General features: G+C 37.5%; 1 long non-coding RNA gene across 3 annotated transcripts in view; it reads right to left on the bottom strand.

The window, feature by feature from the left end:
- LOC112447567 (uncharacterized) overlaps positions 1 to 19,735 on the bottom strand; it is a 181,988-nt gene that overhangs the window by 15,717 nt on the left and 146,536 nt on the right. Inside the window, exon 5 of one of the 3 annotated variants that reach the window (XR_009495368.1) lies at positions 9,013 to 9,262. The exons of 1 other annotated variant lie outside the window; for it this stretch is intronic. This is a non-coding gene — a long non-coding RNA (uncharacterized lncRNA). Of the gene's footprint in view, positions 1 to 9,012; positions 9,263 to 14,148; positions 15,118 to 19,735 lie in introns of those variants that run through there. One more of the 3 variants, XR_009495367.1, reaches the window with a different exon arrangement.

The following is a 19,735-nucleotide window of genomic DNA, read 5'->3' as shown; positions in this document are numbered from 1 at the left end:
CCAATGAACACCCAGGACTGATTTCCTTTAGGATGGACTGGTTGGATCTCCTTGCTGTCCAAGGGACTCTCAAGAGTCTTCTCCAACACCACAGTTCAAAAGCATCAATCCTTCAGTGCTCAGCTTTCTTTATGGTCCAACTCTCACATCCACACATGACCACAGGAAAAACCATAGCTTTGACTAGACGGACCTTTGTTGGCAAAGTAATGTCTCTGCTTTTTAATATGCTGTCTAGGTTGGTCATAGCTTTTCTTCCAAGGAGAAAGCATCTTTTAATTTCATGGCTGCAATCACCATCTGCAGTGATTTTGGAGCCCCCCGAAATAAAGTCTGTAACTTTTTATACTGTTTCCCCATTATTTGCCATGAAGTGATAGGACCAGATGCTGTGATCTTAGTTTTCTGAATGTTGAGTTTTAAGCCAACATTTTTACTCTACTCTTTCACTTTCATCATGAGGCTCTTTAGTTCCTCTTCACTTTCTGCCTTAAGGGTGGTGACATCTGAATATCTGAGGTTATTGATATTTCTCCTGGAAATCTTGATTCCAGCCTCTGCTTCTTCCAGCCCAGCATTTCTCATGATGTATTCTGCACATAAGTTAAATAAGCAGGCTGACAATATACAGCCTTGACATACTCTTTCCTGATTTGGAACCAGTCTGTTGTTCCATGTTCATACTATAGACATCTCTGGTGAAGGCTCCCTTCTTGAAGTAGATCTTCTATCTACATCCTTTTAAGAGTTAGAAGAAAGGTCAAAGGTTCTTCCTGAGTCTTTTGGACCTTAAAATAATCAGTGTAAATTGTTCTTCAAGACATATATTAATAAAACTAACAAATATTAAATACAAAGAAAAAAATAATGAAGCAAGGGAAAAGCAAAAAATAACATATAACATAAAACAACAAATAACAAGGTAGTGCTAGTGGTGAAGAATTTGCCTGCCAATGTCAATTCTTTACCACTAGGAGACACAAGACATAGCTTTGCTCCCTGGATCAGGAAGATTCCCATGGAGAAGGAAATGGCAACCCACCCCAGTATTCTTGCCTGGAAAATCACATGGACAGAGGAGCCTGAGAGGCTACAGTCCGTGGAGTCTCAAGGAGTCAGACACAACCGAGCACACACACACAACACACAAGGGAATCCCTATAAAATTATCAGTTGAGTTCTCAGCAGAAACTCTGCAGGTCAGAAGGGAATAGCAAGATATGTTTAAAGTGATGAAAGTGTTTGAAAACCTACAACCAAGGTGACTACCCAAACTCTGCAGGTCAGAAGGGAATGGCAAGATATGTTTAAAGTGATGAAAGTGTTTGAAAACCTACAACCAAGGTGACTACCCAAACTCTGCAGGTCAGAAGGGAATGGCAAGATATGTTTAAAGTGATGAAAGTGTTTGAAAACCTACAACCAAGGTGACTACCCAGCAAGGAGAAATCAGCAAGAACAAACAAGCTTTAAAAATAAATGCTAAAGGATGTTCTGTAGTCAGGAAACACAAAAGAAGGGGAAAAAAACCCTCTAAAACAAATCCAAAATAATTAAGAAAATGATAATAGGAATATACATATAATTACCTTAAATGTAAGTGTACTAAATGCTCCAACCAAGAGACCACAGACTGGCTAAATGGATACAAAAACAAGATCTGTATACACCCTGTCTGCGAGAGACCCACTTCAGAGCTAGGGACATATATGGACTGAAAGTTAGGGGATGGAAAAAGATATTCCATGCAAGTGGAAATCACAAGAAAGCTGGAGTAGCAATACTCAGATCAAATAAACTTTAAATAAAGGCTAAAAGAAGAGATAGGGGATACTACATGATGATAAGGGATCAATCCAATAAGAAGATATAACAATTGTAAATATTTTTCACCCAACATAGAAGCACCTCAATACATAAGGCAAATGCTAACAGCCATAAAAGGGGAAATCAACAGTAACACAATAATAGTGAGGGACTTTAACACTCCTCTTACGCCAATGGATAGGGCACCCAGACAGAAAATTAATAAGGAAGCACAAGCATTAAATCATAGATTAAATCATACAGATATAATTTTTATTTATATTACATTACATATGAAATGAAATAATGAAAATAAAGTCAGGAATTAAGAAATAGGACGAAATTAAACTAAAAAACTTTTTCATAATAACAGAAACCATAAACAAGATGAAAAAACAATCTTCAGAATGGGAGGAAATGTTTGCAAATGAAGCAACTGACAAAGGGATAATCTCCAAAATTAAACAGCTCATGCAGCTTAATATAAAAAAAAATACAAAAATGGGTGGAAGACCTAATAGACATTTCTCAAAAGAAGACATCCAGATGGCCAACAAACACATGAAAAGATGCTCGACATCACTAATTTTTAGGGACATGAAAATCAAAACTACCATAAGGAATCACCTCAGACCAATCAAAATCTGTTAAATCACTTCAGCCATGTCCGACTCTGTGCAACCCCATGGACTGCAGCCTGCCAGGCTACTCTGTCCATGGGATTCTCCAGGCAAGAATACTGGAGTGGGTTGCCAGTTCCTACTCCAACCAGTCAGAATCATTTCAGTCTCAGCTCTTTATGACCCCATGGACTGCAGCATGCCAGGCCTCCCTGTCCATGACCAACTCCTGGAGTTTACCCAAACTCATGTCCATTGAATCAGTGATGCCATCCAACCATCTCATCCTCTGTCATCCCCTTCTCCTCCTGCCATCAACCTTTCCCAGCATCAGGGTCTTTTCAAATGAGTCAGTTCTTCACATCAGATGGCCAAAGTATTGGAGTCTCAGCTTCAGCATCAGTCCTTCCAATGAATATTCAGGACTGATTTCCTTTAGGATGGACTGGTTGGATCTCCTTGCAGTCCAAGGGACTCTCAAGAGTCTTCTCCAACACCACAGTTCAAAAGCATCAATTCTTCGGCACTCAGCTTTATTTATAGTCCAACTCTCACATTCATACATGACTACTGGAAAAACCATAACTTTGACTAGACGGATCTTTGTCAGCAAAGTTATGTCTCTGCTTTATAATATGCTGTCTAGGTTGGCCATAACTTTTCTTCCAAGAAGCAGAAGTCTTTTAATTTCATGGCACCATCAGAATGGCCATCATCAAAAAATCTATGAAGAATAAATGCATCTTTATTTGAGGAAAGGGAACCCTCTTGCTTGGAATGTAATTGGTATAGCCACCATGAAGAATAGTATGGATGTTTCTTAAAAAGCTGAAAATAGAGCTACCGAATGACCGAGCAATCTCACTTCTGGGCATATATCCAGAGAAAACTATAATCTAAAAAGATACATACACCCCAATATTCATTGGAACACTATTTACAATAGTCAGAACATGGAAGAAGCAACCTGCATGCCCATCAAGAGTAATGGATAAAGAAGGTGTGGTGTCTATATATACACAGGGTAATAATACTCAGACATATTCATAAAAAGGAAGTAATTTATGTCATTTTCAGAGATGTGGATGGACCTGGAGACCGTCATACAAAGTGAAGTAAGTCAGAGAAACAAGTATCATTGATTAACACATCTGTGTGGAATCTAGAAAAATGGTAAAGATGATGTCATTTGTAAAACAGAAATAGAGACACAGACGTTGAGAACAAACTTGTAGATATCCAAGGAGAATAGGAGTAGGGTGGGGTTAATAGGGAGATTGGGATTTACATATATATATAAACTTCTATATATAAAATAGGTAACTAATGAGGACTTACTATCATTCCCCTTGGAAATTGTCACTCTAAAAAATCACTTACTTTTGAAGAAAAGCTTAATTGTTACTGATGTGAAATATTTGTAGAAAACTGGAGCCCCACTTATGGAACCTATGATTATGATTCAATGATTATGTAGCAAAAATGAAAAAAAATAAAATAACTTCAGTATATCCTTTTGAAAAATACTTACAGTGTAAATACATATCATTAATGATCCATGAATGTGTGGGCTTTGAAAAATTAGTTTATGAGTGGTCTATAGTTCTCTCTAACACATCAAGAATGATACTAAATATGAAATTTTTCATGATTTCTATAACAGAATGACAAAAAACGTCCCTGATTTTGTGTACTAATTAGTGCCTTTTTTATGGTACGATAAAATGCTTTAATGGTAATGTAGTAGGAAGTTATTTAACTTTTATCAACTCCCGAAACGATGTTTGCATTGTGTCACTAAAAATAGACATGGTATATAAGAGTAGCAGGCATTTTCATTGCAGCAGCTCAGTATGCACCTGCCTGAGTAGACACCTGGACTGGAAGGTGGGTTTATAGTCTTGTCCTTCACTTTAAAGAAAATTATTGAGTGTCATTCATTCAGATGCTTCTGTAGAAGTGGCAAATGGAGCATCTGAGGTAAATAAAGGTAGGCTGGAAGAACGAGGGAAGAATAAGAAATTTCTGTTGTGAGGGAGGAAAACAACTTTCCATCTACCCTTCCAAGTTCTTGGCTGAGATGGCTTGTAATAAAAGACACATTAGAAGGGAAAAATACACAGAAGTATAATAACCTGCCTATCTCCTGTGTACAGAAGAGAGACTCAGGAAAACGGAGTGACTCCTCAAAATGGCCCAAGATACCATCTTAAATACCATCTCCAGCTAAAGACAAAAGAAAGCTATTAAGGGTGTGGGAGGTCAGTTTTCAGAAAAGCACAGTAAAAAAAAAAAAAAAAAAGGTATGGGTTATTAGGCAGGTTTGTCTGAGTGTGTGTGTGGACTCGCACGTGTGTGCATGCATGCAGTCGTGTCCAACTCTTTCTGACCCCATGGACCATAGCCCACCAGGCTCTTCTGTCCATGGAATTTCCAGCAATAATACTGGAGCAGGTTGCCATTTCCTCCTCCAAGGCAGGTTTAAGTCTTGCTTTTCTACCGACACGGAGTTTCTTGAGATTTTGTCATCATCTTCTTGGTACAGAGAGAGATACCCCTACAAATGGATACTTCCCTTATAAATGTAAGTGTTTCTTGCAAAAGGGCAACTTTTACTAGATTTTCAGAGCTTCTCTTTTGTCGTTTCTTAAAAACAGGGGATCTGGATCAACCTAGAATGGTGGGATGGGGAAGGAGATGGGAGGGAATTTCAAATGGGAGAGGATATATGGATACCTATGGCTGATTCATGTTAAGGTTTGACAGAAAACAGCAAAATTTTATAAAGCAATTATCCTTCAATAAAAAATAAATGAATTTTAAAAAAACTAGTTAAAAATACTCAGGATGCCAATGAGGCATATTTTGAATGGTGTACTTGGCTACTATTTACTTATCCTGTCTTAGTAAGGAGAGATTTGGTGACTTCTTTCTCTTCTGTTCCTCCTCAGTCCTACAGCTGTAAGAAAGTGAATTCTGACACAGTTGGGCATCAACTTGGAAATGGATTCTTCCCCAGAGTGTCCAGATAAGGACTATGCCTGGCTGGCCTCTTGACTTTGGCCTTGGGATTCCCTGAGCAGGGAGCCCAGACACACCTGCCCAGGCTTCTCACCAGCAGAACTGAATCAGAATTGTCGGATGTTGTTTTGGGTAGCTACGTTTGACGTAGTTTGTTATACAGCAGTAGAAAATGAATAAAGATAATATGAATGGCATCTCCTTGCTCTTAACTTTGACAGTTTAATGTATACCCTGTTTTCTCGGATAACATTTCCCAACTGTTATCATGACTCCCTGCCCTACTTGTGTACTCTGTTAAGAGTTATAAGAGTCCTTGATATTTCTGAAGTACTCTCTCATTGGAGAAATTAACTGATGCAATATACTCTCAGCAAGGGTAGTAAACACTGTTTAGTTTTTTGGTTTTTTTTTAATGCTCATGATAAGCTTAAAATCTACAAACTGCTCTTTAACTTCATGGGATATTTTTATCCTTGTAGATAGGATACTGATTTGCATCCTTTTGAAACTCTTCAAACCATAAATGCTCATTATACTTCTTCATTGTTAGCATGATCAAGCCTTATGCATGCACGTCTAGCACCTCTTGAAATGGCTATAGTCCTTTGAGCAACTAACTGCTGGAGAAAATGAGGACTGCATTTCCTTGCATCTTGTTTTCAGAGCTGGATACACTCTTCAACAGCAGATGTCTAACAAGCTGAACAGTTTCAAGGGCTTTGTTGATTGGAAAACATTATCAGCCCGTACTTTGTAAAGCAGGCCCTTCTAAATGTGGATCCAATAATATTTGAAGAAAACCATCTCCCAGTTAAGATTAACAAAGGACTACATAATAAAAATAAATCTTATTATAAAAAGAAGCAGTATACATTTTTTTTTCAATTTGAGGACTAAATGCATTCATTACCATAACAAAAATGACCCAGCAGTGTGAAGGACAAAATTTCTTAGTCACTAAGAACTTCAGAAAATGATTGCTTGCAACACTTAAAAAGCACGTACATATTCTATTTGTTATTTTTAATTTAGTAGGTCTGTTTGTCTCTTCTGTTACTTCTCCATTATTTTAGTTTCTAAAATTGTTAAAATAATGATATGGTTAGATAATTCATGCTTTTTCTAGACTCATAAAGTACAACTTTATAGATAAAATCCACACTATATATAATTAAAAGATGCTAAAGTTTTTTAAATTAAAATATAAGGATAAAGATCTGAATATAGAGTTGCTCTATAATTTGGATACCACAGTTCACATCAGTTAAACATGAAATAAATGAGGTGATCATCCTATGAGTGTGTTTATTTAGATTTTTTAGTTCCAGCTAATTGGGATTTGTTTTGTGTGTGTGTGTGTGTGTGTGTGATATAGGAAATAACTGGAAAATAATTTGAAAGGAGGAGAAAAATATATTTATAAGTAATAATCATAATTTTCACTTGTATATTTTGTAACATATATTATTATACTCATTTTACAGGTGCATACAGTTTATTTAGAATGTAATCTGCCCTTGATGATTTACCTATCTAATTATGTAGCCAGTATTAAGATCCTGATCTTTATTTACCTTCTTATCTCAGGACTTATCTAATTCTACTTTCATATAGTTACAAACAAACTCAAGCAATCCCAATCAAAATTCGTGTTGAATTTTTTTGAGGGACACAATAAACTTACTCTAAGATTTAATCAGAAAGAATAAGAACTGCAAAGAGTCCATTCATTCTAAAGGAAAGAGGGAAGGACTTGTTGTAACACATTGCACAATATTATTATTGGATCGATCAATGGAAAAATATAAAAATAGATACAAATATATGTGAATATATATGTGTGCCTAAGTATGTTTTTTACTTTTATCTATTTTTGTATTTCCCATTAAACTATAACTTGATGAGTTTTTATTGAAACTTGTAGTTTAGTTCCATTACTGCAGGATTCTACCATTTATTTCTTATGTTTATATTTGAAATTCCGTCATCAAACAGTGAGGAGCTTGGCTTTCATTTATATGTATATATGTATGTATGTATATATATTGGACTTCCCTGGTGGCTCAAACAGTAGTGTCTGCCTACAATGCTGGAGACCCGGGTTTAATCCCTGGGTCAGGAAGATCTCCTGGAGAAGGAAATGGCAACCCACTCCAGTACACTTGCCTGGAAAATCCCAGGGAGGAAGGAACCTGGCAGACTACGTCCATGGGGTCACAGAGAGTCAGACATGACTGAGCGAGTTCACTTTCACTTTCATATACATATATATGTTTAATATATATGACAGAACTAGATGCTATGATCTATCAGTCACAGTGAGTACACCTAGCTTACAGATCTTAGTTTCTCAATATTATTTTCAACCATAAGAATCTAGTGCTTCTCAGAGGAATGGCTAATTTCAGGGCACAGTTCAGTTCAGTTCAGTTCAGTCGCTCAGTCATGTCCAACTCTTTGTGACCCCATGAATCGCAGCAGGCCAGACCTCCCTGTCCATCACCAACTCCCGGAGTTTACCCAAGCTCATGTCCATCAAGTCGATGATGCCATCCAGCCATCTCATCCTCTGTCGTCCCCTTTTCCTCCTGTCCCTAATCAGGGCACTGCTGCTGCTGCTGCAAAGTCGCTTCAGTCATGTCTGACTCTGTGTGACCCCATAGACAGCAGCCCAACAGGCTCCCCCATCCCTGGGATTCTCCAGGCAAGAACACTGGAGTGGGTTGCCATTTCCTTCTCCGATGAGTGAAAGTGAAAAGTGAAAGTGAAGTCGCTCAGTCGTGTCCGACTCTTATCGACCCTATGGACTGCAGCCTACCAGACTCCTCCATCCATGGGATTTTCCAGGCAAGAGTACTGGAGTGGGGTGCCACTGGAGAAACGGGATTAAATAGGCACATGTCAAAGTGACAGAGGAGGCTTCTCAAAGGGGCCTCCACTGGCCAAATCTGGGACAGTTTAAGCATCAAAATAAATAAAATTATCAATATATAATAGACTATTGAATAAAATAAAAATTCACGTATCCATACAGATATAAGCAGATTCATGTTGATGTATGGCAAAACCAATTCAATATTGTAAAGTAATTAACCTCCAATTAAAATAAATAAATATTAAAAAAATAAAATAAAAGTGAATAAATAATTAGGGAAGAAATATAAGCTCTTTTACCTTTTAATGATAACTAATAAAGAAGAATGGGAGAAGGCAATGGCACCCCACTCCAGTACTGTTGCCCGGAAAATCCCATGGATGGAGGAGCCTGGTAGGCTGCAGTCCATGGGGTCGCTAAGAGTCAGACACGACTGAGTGACTTCACTGTCACTTTCCACTTTTATGCATTGGAGAAGGAAATGGCAACCCACTCCAGTGTTCTTGCCTGGAGAATCCCATGGATGGAGAAGCCTGGTAGGCTGCAGTCCATGGGGTCGCAGAGTCGGACACGACTGAAGAGAGTTGGCAGGCAGCAGCAATAAAGAAGAATTGTATGGCTAAAAAGAATCATCCATTTTATTTGACTTGATAAAATAAACAAATAATAAAATAAATAAATGCACATAAAAAAAATCATCCAATGAAGCTAACACTGGTGGGAAGAATATTGACTCTGAAAAGGGTCATGTGAACTCAAAGTATCTCTTCACAAATTAGTTTTCAATTGTAAAGAAGAAACTGATGACTTTATGATGGAGAATTTGACTCAAGACCTCCCTTCTGAAGAGAATGAAGCTAGTATCAAAATACTGGAACAACATTATGTCTCTTGATTGAAGGCATTAGGAGGGCACAATGTTACTTCTGTGTTGTTCCTGCAAAAGTGCATAACATAACTCCAATCATGAAGAAATAGCAATCAAATCCAAATTAGAACATTTTACAGAAACAAGTAGCCCATACTCTTCAAAACTATCAAGTCAGAAACCAGACAAAAGTTTAGGAAATATTTTATATTAAAGTAGAATAGTTGACTGATACTATTAATTCATACATCCGGACCCATAGGATGGCGGCTGTCCCAGTGGCCCAGGTCACATAGCAAATCTAAGCTCTATGCCAACCTATTATAGGAAACACCTGTGAAGGAATCCCAACATACACCAATGATAATCCTCCAACTCAGCTTCAGTTAGCTTACCTTCCCCTGGAAAATGGGACCTGCTAGCTCTAGAAGGAAATCTTCAGCTTACTAGTCAACCATTCTTTCTGTTTCCACTTCCACGACTCTATAAAACTTACTTTTGCCCTGAATTCCTCAGGAACACTGCTTCTCTGCCTGTGAGGCTCTGTATAGCTCCCATCCATAGATTGTTTTCCCTTGAATGGAGGACGTCAAACTCACTCTTAATTGTAATATTTTTGTCTTTTGATAGTTTGGGGGATGAAATGACGTTCAAAGACAGCTGGTGAAGATTCCAGGGACAGTAGATGCAGGTGAAGATACCTACGGAACCCCTCTGACTATTCTCCAGCAATTCTGGTAAGTTTCTGTAGAACTGAGCTCTGCTTATTTTGCATTCTGAGCCCTTAGACTGTGTCTTTCCCCATCCTTCTGGGTGGAGAACTGGGGTGTGTGAGAGAAATCCCACATTTTCACAGGGTGTACATTAGTGTGGGAGAGACTCCAGATCTTCATCGTGACGTTTACAGTTCTCAAAACCTGTGCATAGGTATACAGTAAAGGGAAGTCTGTTTGAATTATGGAGGACTATTTCAAGGGAAAATGATGTCTACCCCTCAATCTAAAAAGGCAAGCTGGCAGCCTTTAGGAGACTCATAAAGCCTGGAGGTAAGTCCATAGTATAAACCACTGCAAAACATGTGGAAATAAGACAAAAAGTCCAAGCTTATTTGACCAATGGCACATCAGAATCTAATGATACACAAGTCAGACTATTCAGGACAATTATTAGGACATCTGCCTCTATAAATAAATATTCTCATGGAAAGAGTAAGAGATATCTTGCTAACGAGAATCGAGGAAACCACATCTCACAAAATGTGTAGGCATGGGTTTTGTGTTTAAAAGCTGTTAGGATTCTTGTGCATAGAAGTTGCTAGAACTCTCGCTACCAAATTTTAAGACTCCCATGCTAGAATAAGTTGGTTGTGGAATGGGGTAGATGGGCGCTAGATCACCCACCAACCTCAAGAAAATTCTGTGCAACAAGATACACTGGAGAACATCACAAAGTCTCCAGCCCAGGGGTACATTCCTATTAGGTGTTAATCTGACTCTGAGAAATCCAAGACTTAGCTAAAGAAACATATTCTTCTATTTCCAAAGAAACAAACATGGTACAGTCTTCCCTGTTGTACTCTCCAAAGGGTCCATCATCAAAACCTTGCCACAGAAATTGTCTTGTCATTAACCAGAATACTGTGTGTGTGTGTGTGTGTGTGTGTGTGTGTGTGTGTATACACACATATATAAGAGTTTGTCCTTGAAATTTTATGGGTTGGTGGGAATCCCTGGGTTTCTGTGGAAAACTGCTACCAGTTATTCCCTTAAGCAACCAAGATGAAACTAAAATTAAAATGAATAGAAAACTTTGTCAAATTTTAGTAGATATGAGAGCTACACTCTGTTCTTTAAGCACCAGTCGCTCCAGAGCCTAACGATGGCATCCTGGGAAACTTGGCAGAAGCCTGTGCAGGGTGAGAGTTCTTACCAGAGTCAGCTCTTCCAGACCTCTGGAGAACCTAGAAAAGGTGACTTTCCACACTGTCTCTTCCTTTCTAAATTCATACTCATGGATTCGGTTTTGGGATGCCCATTTGTTGGTTCTTTCTCTCCCAGGAACAGCAGTTTCCTTCGTGTTTGTCTCCTTTCTGTGTTCTGAGAGCTTAGCTTAGTTTTCTCCCTGCCTGGGACACACAGGTTGTTGGGTTCTTACATATGCAGGCAGCTCAGGAATCAGGTCTGGAGCCCCCAAAATATGGCTGGACAGAAATGTGGGTTGTACTCCATTTGCAAGTAGGGTCTTACCAACTGGCCAGTTCTGGGAGACTTGCCTGAGTCTGTCTTTTGCTATTTTTGGGAGTGGCTCTGGATCTTTGGAGGGTAGTGGGGATGCCTTTTTCCTCCATCTGTTTATTCAGTAAACACATGGAGGAAATATACCACCAGGTATATTTGTTATTTGTACCAGCTGAAACCTGAAAAAAGATTGGAAAGGCTTTTCCAAGTAGTTCTATGATCAGAAGTTTGCCAGATTGGAGGCTGATACTCAGAACCTGATAAGAACTTTTTTTTTTTAAGACGGTTTTTTCTTTTCTGATGTGGACCAATTTTTAAAAGTATTTCTTGAATTGTTACAATATTGCTTCTGTTTTATGCTTTGGATTTGTTGTTGTTGTTTTGGCAAGGAGGCATGTGGTATGTTAGCTCCCTAACCAGGGTTCGAAATCACATCCTCTGAATTGGAAGGTGAAGTCTTAACCACTGGACTGCCAGGGAAGTCCCTGATAAAAGCTTTTTATTTTAAGTTTTCTCCCCTAAGCTAATTGAAACTGTGGACTCAAAGGGAAAGAAAAGCATTCCAGAGACAAACAGCTATAAGGCTTGAACACAAGAATCTATTGATTTCTGTTTTAATTGAAAATCTTGTCTAAGAATTAAAGAAGCAAAGTGAAGATAATGTAGTTAGATGGGTGGGTGGCCCCCTCAGGAACAGTGCTCCACTGCCTGTGAGGAACCACACTTGCCCAACCATGCGTTGTCTTTCTCTTGAATAAAGGACATCAAACACATGACTTAACTGTATTATTTTTGTCATTTGGCATGGTAACAAAATGCAGTGTGTGATCCCAGATTGGGAACGGTAAGACATTTAAAGAATATTATCAGGATAACTGACAGTGTTTAAAAATGGATTGTAGGTTAGAAAATATTGAATCAATGTTATTCTCTGACTTTGAGAAGTTTACTGTAGTTATATAAGATCACTTGTTTGCCCTTAGGACATACACAGTGAAATATTTAAGAGTAGAGGAGCATAGTTTCTGCAGCCTCCTCTCAAATGATTCAGAAAAAAAATACAAATATGTATTTACAGTATGCATGCATGTGTTCATATATGTAGGTTTATACACAAGTTAGCAAAAGCAAATTGTAGACAACCAATGCATATTCAAGGATGCCATATGAGATAATTTGAGTTTTATTGCAACTTTGTGAATTTGAAAATTCACAGTTAAGAAATTTCACAGTGAAGAAAATCAATAACTTCCTAACCAAGGATACTGCAGACCAAGTTAAGAAATAGATGATAGACTGGTAAGAGATCTTTCAGTGTCTAAAGTAAGTTAGAGATTATTATGTAAAATATTCAACAACCTGTTTCCAAAGGGGAAATTTTAGTAGAAAAATTTGTTAAGTGACATGAGTACACTCTTTAGAAACAAAGCAAAAAATCTAAAAGTACGTATGTAAAGAAATCATAGAAGAATCATTTGTGAGAAACACGTACATTAACACAAGGAGCTATTACTTAAACTGTATAGTTGGTAAAAGATTACCTTCCAAAATGTGTCTGTCATATGCATATATCTTCCTTTACCTAGCAGCATATAGATGTCCCTACAGTTGTTATGAAGGATAAACACATTTCTTTTTCAAATGTCTGCCAGTCAAACTGTGTGTCTGTCACTTGAAGAGCAAAATGGATACAATGAGCTGAATGCACACCAGGAGGTATTACTAAATGTTTGAAGGAAGTGGTTTAGCGGTACAGCAAACAACATTGGTAAATACCCATAGCATGCTGATTACTGAAAAAAATTAAGACATATAATGAGGTATATGATACAGCAACATTTTGCAAATTAAAGACATACACATAAAACAATGATGTCAATTTTGCAAAATAAAATATTAATTAAACACAGTAAAGTAGTTACCTCAATAAAGCTAGAGTGGGGGACCAGCACGGGGAAATAGATTTAAAAATCCCTGTATATATGGCCCTGAATCTTATCTAGCTTATACTGGCATTCTTGTTTTTTGACTGAGTATAGACCAGGTCCTTTTTTGTAGAAAGGCAATTTAGATTTTTCAAAATAATGATCTTGACTCCTAAGTTTTTTTATTTCTTCCCCCTGGTTAATAACTTGATTAGTCAGTTTTTAACTAAAAAACAAAAACACAGTTTTATATTATCTTCCAGGTATTATCCTAAGTACTGTATGAGTACTGACTCAGTTAACCCTCATTACAACTTGAGATAGGTTATATCATTACCCCCATTGTGCAGATGAGGAAATAGTCACAGACAGACTGAGTAACTTACTCAATGCCCTGGCAAATTCTGTGGTGGAGCTCACATACAAGCTTGGCTCTCTGGCTACAGAGATTGCATGGTGACCACTAGAGCATCCGGTCTTCTTTACTAGTCATGTTTCTCATATATGTGACAAGCTGTTTCCTAATGGCTGTGTTCCTCTCTGAAAACCAGGACTTAGTGTTCCTCTTAAGGAGTTATCTTTGCAGTTGAGAAATGTGGTCAGGAAGTGATCTGTGAGTTTTATAGCATATAGTTGCTGCAGGCTTGAAGAAAACTCAGGAAATGAAGGTCAGTTTGAGTAAAAAACCCTTATTGTTTCATAGTCTTTTGTTTTTAGAGAAACATTCTTTATTTTTTTTTCTGAAATTTTATTTTGAAAAATTTGAAACTGACAGAAAAGTTGTAATTAATAATTTTTGATATAAACTTGTTTTTTATTTCCCAAACAGATAAGTTATGGTGAAATTCCATCAATAATAAGAACTTTGTCTAATCATAAATATCAAACTCATTTATAGATAAATAATACAATAATATTTAAGAAAACACTGTCTGTATTATTTAGAAATTCTAGAGAACATTCTGTAAGCAGCTTCAATAGCTTGTCTTAAGTTACCCTCAAGTTTCTAGGATGTGATGCATCAAGGTTAAGGGACTGACATCCACCCAGTTAAATCTCTGAAAATGCTCTTCTCACATAAGGAACACAGGCCTCATGAAATACACTCCTTTGCCATTTGTTCACACAACACAGACTTTGTTCTTAATCAGACATAGACCACCTTTGCTCTTTGTATGCAAAATATTCCTCATAAAGCACATTTTGTAATTAGGGGCATTTGAGTTTTTCTAACAAATTCCATTGTTTTTATTTCCTATCAGTCATTTTTAGTGATTCTGCTGCAGAGATGAATCCAGGAATTTTTGTGATTTCTAGTTTATAAAGTTTCAGTTCAGTTCGGTTCAGTCACTTAGTCGTGTCTGACTCTTTGCGATCCCATGGACTGCAGCAAGCCAGATCTCCCTATCCGTCACCAACTCCCGGAGTTTACTCAAACTCATGTCCATTGAATCAGTGATGCCATCCAACCATCTCATCCTCTGTCGTCCCCTTCTCCTCCTGCCTTCAATCTTTCCCAGCATTAGGGTCTTTTCAAATGAGTCAGCTCTTTGCATCAGGTGGCCAAAGTATTGGAGTTTCAACTTCAACATCAGTCCTTCCAATGAACACCCAAGACTGATCTCCTTTAGGATGGGCTGGTTGGATCTCCTTGCAGTCCAAGGGACTCTCAAGAGTCTTCTTCAACACCACAGTTCAAAAGCATCAATTCTTCGGCACTCAGCCTTCTTTGTAGTCCAACTCTCACATCCATACATGACTACTGGAAAAACCATAGTTGTTTAGAGGAATCATTTTAAGATATATATTACCAAAACCACAACTTCAAAATGAAGATACAATATGAATATTTACATTAAAAGGTTTATATAAATATATTCATAACAATAATCCAAATGAATTTGCTATCAACTTACTTTTCAAGTATTTCCATTACTAGGTCCCATGGAACCCACTGAAATTGGAAAATGGGTTTGGCTGGCATCACCCTTTCAGATACAAGGTGCATAATAGGTAGAAGCCATTGCAAGCTGTTGCTATGGTGTGACAGCCAGCAGTAAGCTAGCACTATAAGGAAGTGATTGACTCTCAGAAATACAGCTAAAACAAACCCAGTAATAAATTACCATTACTTAACTTCCAGATTCTATTTGATTTTACAAGTTTCATCACGGTAGTCCTTTTTCTGTGCCAGGATCCAGTCTAGAATATGGCGTTACATGTAACACTAATTTTATTGAGAAAAATTATAGCCAAAGAGTCAAAGTTTTATACTCATGACCATCGTGCCATTTGTGAACCTTTCTGTTTAACAGTCTCCTTACATGCTTAATTATTACACAATGCAAGGTCTGAATCATATGTCAGTCCTTCAGCAAGTCTTCCCTCTATTTAACAAGGACAAGTTCTTATTTGCATTGCCATGGTAGTACGCTTCTGTGGTTAGCAGTCACTATCCCTCCAGAACCACGTAGTTCATGTTATGCTTATTTCAACACTGAGCTCTTTGAGGGGGCAAAATACTTCATTTTTTTTTCAACCTTAAATTCTAAATGTCTAGTGCAGTGGGAGACAAATTATAAGTATTTAATAAAATGTTAAATGGACATAACTGGTCTTTTGGAGACTCCAGCTATTGTTTCCATCTGTATATTCACCTCCATAACAACAAAAATAAAAATGGATCCTATTAGTCATAGAAATCTACTTTTGGTGCCTCTTTCTTCGCTGCTCTCCACCCCCAACTCATTAAAGCTCATTCAGGCTCAAAGGCTTATATATGGGCCTGTGTGTGGTCAGGATGATGGTAAGCATATTTAGAGTAAGCGTGTTTAGATTAGGCACTTCTATCCTTATGCACAACCAATACATTTTCAAGTTACAAAAATTAGAGACTAATTGTATACAATATACAATAAAGTGCATTCTTAAAACGTTAACCTGTAAGTTCTTAAAAGTAAGTTTTTGTTTTCTCTGTATGTCCCACTGAAATATGGAAATAAGTCCCAATACAGCTTTTCAAAGGTGACTATATTTAAGAACTTGAAGAAACTGAAATCATGAGCCCATATCTCTGCCTTCAAGCCAGCAATGTTTAAAACAACCAAGACAGCTTATTCACTATTGCATTAATTAATCTTCTTGTCTGTATGTTTTGTTATCCTGAAAGGTGGTTTACTGGCCATAAATTAAAGGCCCATTCAATTTTATCAGTAGTTTCTCAGAGTTTTAATAAGGCTGATTGGTTAATTATAAATTATTTGGATAAATTACATGTGGGAAAAATATTAAAGTCCCATATATAAATTCTCCCTCAGCAACAACTTGCATAACAATCAAATTTACATCTTCAGTATGATAACACTTTTAACACCACAATACATAAATAACTGCTTTAACTATGAAAGTGGTATTTGCCAGCATTTTGGAGATTGTTTCTCAATCAACAAATTTTAAGTAAAGAATAAATTATGTTTATGTACCATACCTAGCAGCATGGCCAACGTTTCTTAAATGAGAAAGATGAAATGTTTTTATTTTGCTTCTAGAATTAGTTTGATGTTAGAAATGCCATATTTTCAAGATATAACTGAAGATGGGGCTGATCCATATTAACTAAAGTCTTCCTCTTGCTTAAAGCAATGATTTTAACTAATTTTCTCCATTTAATTGTGCATGCTTTCCCTATGCCTCCATTTTCTGTTTTGTAACATTTTGAAAATAAACACACCTTTATCCCAAGAATCAAATTTGAACAAGACAAAAAATGTCTTGTGAAATTCATATAATGCAAAAAATTAAAACCTGACTTAAAGAGTGTCCTTTAAATTAATAACCTTAAAATCTTTTTTCAGTTCAGTTCAGTCACTCAGTCGTGTCTGACTCTTTGTGACCCCATGAATTGCAGCATGCCAGGCCTCCCTGTCCATCACCATCTCCCAGAGTTCACTCAAACTCATGTCCATCCAGTCGGTGATGCCATCCAGCCATCTCATCCTCTGTCATCACCTTCTCCTCCTGCCCCCAATCCCTTCCAGCATCAGAGTCTTTTCCAATGAGTCAACTCTTCGCATGAAGTGGCCAAAGTACTGGAGTTTCAGCTTTAGCATCATTCCTTCCAAAGAACACTCCCAGGACAGATCTCCTTCAGAATGGACTGCTTGGATCTCCTTGTAATCCAAGGGACTCTCAAGAGTCTTCTCCAACACCACAGTTCAAAAGCATCAATTCTTCAGTGCTCAGCTTTCTTCACAGTCCAACTCTCACATCCATACATGACCACTGGAAAAACCATAGCCTTAACTAGACGGACCTTTGTTGGCAAAGTAATGTCTCTGCTTTTCAATATGCTATCTAGGTTGGTCATAACTTTTCTTCCAAAGAGTAAGCGTCTTTTAATTTCATGGCTGCAATCACCTTCTGCAGTGATTTTGGAGCCCCCAAAAATAAAGTCTGACACTGTTTCCACTGTTTCCCCATCTATTTCCCATGAAGTGGATTCTATCTCAAGAAACCACTTTCTTTGCTCATCCATAAAAGCAACTCCTCATCCATTAAGGTTTTATTGTGAGATTGCAGTGGTTCAGTCACATCTTCAAGCTCCACTTCTAATTCTATTTGCCTTGCTGCTTCTCCCACATCTGTAATGACTTCCTTCACTGAAGTCTTGAACTCCTGAAAGTCACTCATGATAACTGGAATCAACTTTTTCCAAACTTCTCTTCATATTGCTCTTTCGACATCTTGCCTTGTGTCACCAATGATCTTCATGGCATCTGGAATGATGAAGCCTTCTCAGAAGGTTTTTGATTGACTTTGGCTGGATACATCAGAGGAGTCATGATCTATGGCAGCTATAGCCTTATGAAATGTATTTCTTAAGTCATGAGACTTGAAAGTCAAAATTACTCCTTGATCCATGGCCTGCAGAATGGATGTTGTGTTTGCAGGCATGAAAACAACATGAATCTTATTGTACAGGTCCGTCAGAGCTCTTGAGTGACCAGGTGCATTTGCAATGAACAGTAATCCTTCGAAATAAACCTTTTTTTTTTTTTTTTGAGCTTTAGATCTCAATAGTAGACTTAAAATATTTAGTAAATCATGTTGTAAACAGATGTGCTGTCATCCAGGCTGTGTCGTTTAATTTTTACAGCAGAGGCAGAATATATTTACTAGCATCCTTAGGAACCCCAGAAATTTTGGCTTCAGCTTTAAGTTACCAGTTACATTAGCCCATAACAAAAGAGTTAGTCTGTCCTTTGAAACTGTGAAGCCAGGCATTGGCTTCTCTCTCACCATGAAAGTCCTAGATGGCATTTTCTTCAAACAGAGGATTATCAACATTGAAAATCTATTTTTTTAGTGTAGCCACTGTTATTCATTATTTTAGCTTGATCTGAATAACTTGCTGCAATTTCTACACCAACTCATACTGTTTCACCTTGCACTTTGGTGTTATGGTGATGGCTTTTTTCTTTAAACCTCATAAATCAGCCTATGCCAGCTTCTAACTTTTCTTCTGCAGGTTTTTTCCTAACCTCTCTGTGCCTTCATATAGTTGAAAGGAGTTAGGGCCTTGCTGTGGACTATGCTTTGGCTTACAGAGATGCTGTGTCTAGTTTGATCTTCTATTCAGACCACTGAAACTTTCCCCATATCAGCAATAATGTGTTTCAATTTTTTTGAATCATTTGTTTATTCACTGGAGTAACACTTTAAATTTTCTTAAGAACTTTCCTTTTGCATTCACAACTTGACCAACCATTTGTCACAAGAAGCCTAGATTTTGGTCTATCTTGGCTTTTGACATGCCTTCCTTACTAAACTTAACCTTTTCAAGCTTTTGATTTAAAGTGAGAGATGTGTGATTCCTCCTTTCACTTGAAATCGTAGAGGTCACTGTATGGTTGGTTATTAGCCTACTTTTGATAATGTGTCTCAGGGAATACAGAGGCCCAAGCAGAAAGAGAGAGAGGAATGACTGGTTGGTTGGTGGAGCAGCCAGAATGCACACATTTATTAATTACATTTGTTGTCTTATAACAGCATGGTTCATGGCGCCTCCAACAGTTACAGTGGTGGCTTCAAATGTCACTTATCACAGCCCACTATATGAAATAAAATAATAATGAAGAGGTCTGAAATATTGCAAGGATTATCAAAATGTGACAGAGACAGGAAGTAAGCAAATGCTGTTGGAAAAATAACACCAATAGATTTGCTTGAGCAGAGTGCCACAAACATGCGATTTGTTTTTAAAAAAAAAAAAGCAATATCTGGAAGAGAGAAATAAAGTGAAGTACAATAAAATGAGTTATGCCTTATCAAGTTGAATTATTTGTTAAATCTTTGTTTCCAAAAGAATTAGAAACTGTTGA

Source organism: Bos taurus, chromosome 7 (assembly GCF_002263795.3).
Source record: "Bos taurus isolate L1 Dominette 01449 registration number 42190680 breed Hereford chromosome 7, ARS-UCD2.0, whole genome shotgun sequence".
Taxonomy (NCBI): Eukaryota; Metazoa; Chordata; class Mammalia; order Artiodactyla; family Bovidae; genus Bos; species Bos taurus.
The sequence above is the reverse complement of the archived record's forward strand: the minus strand, read 5'-3'. Positions and strand labels throughout refer to the sequence as shown.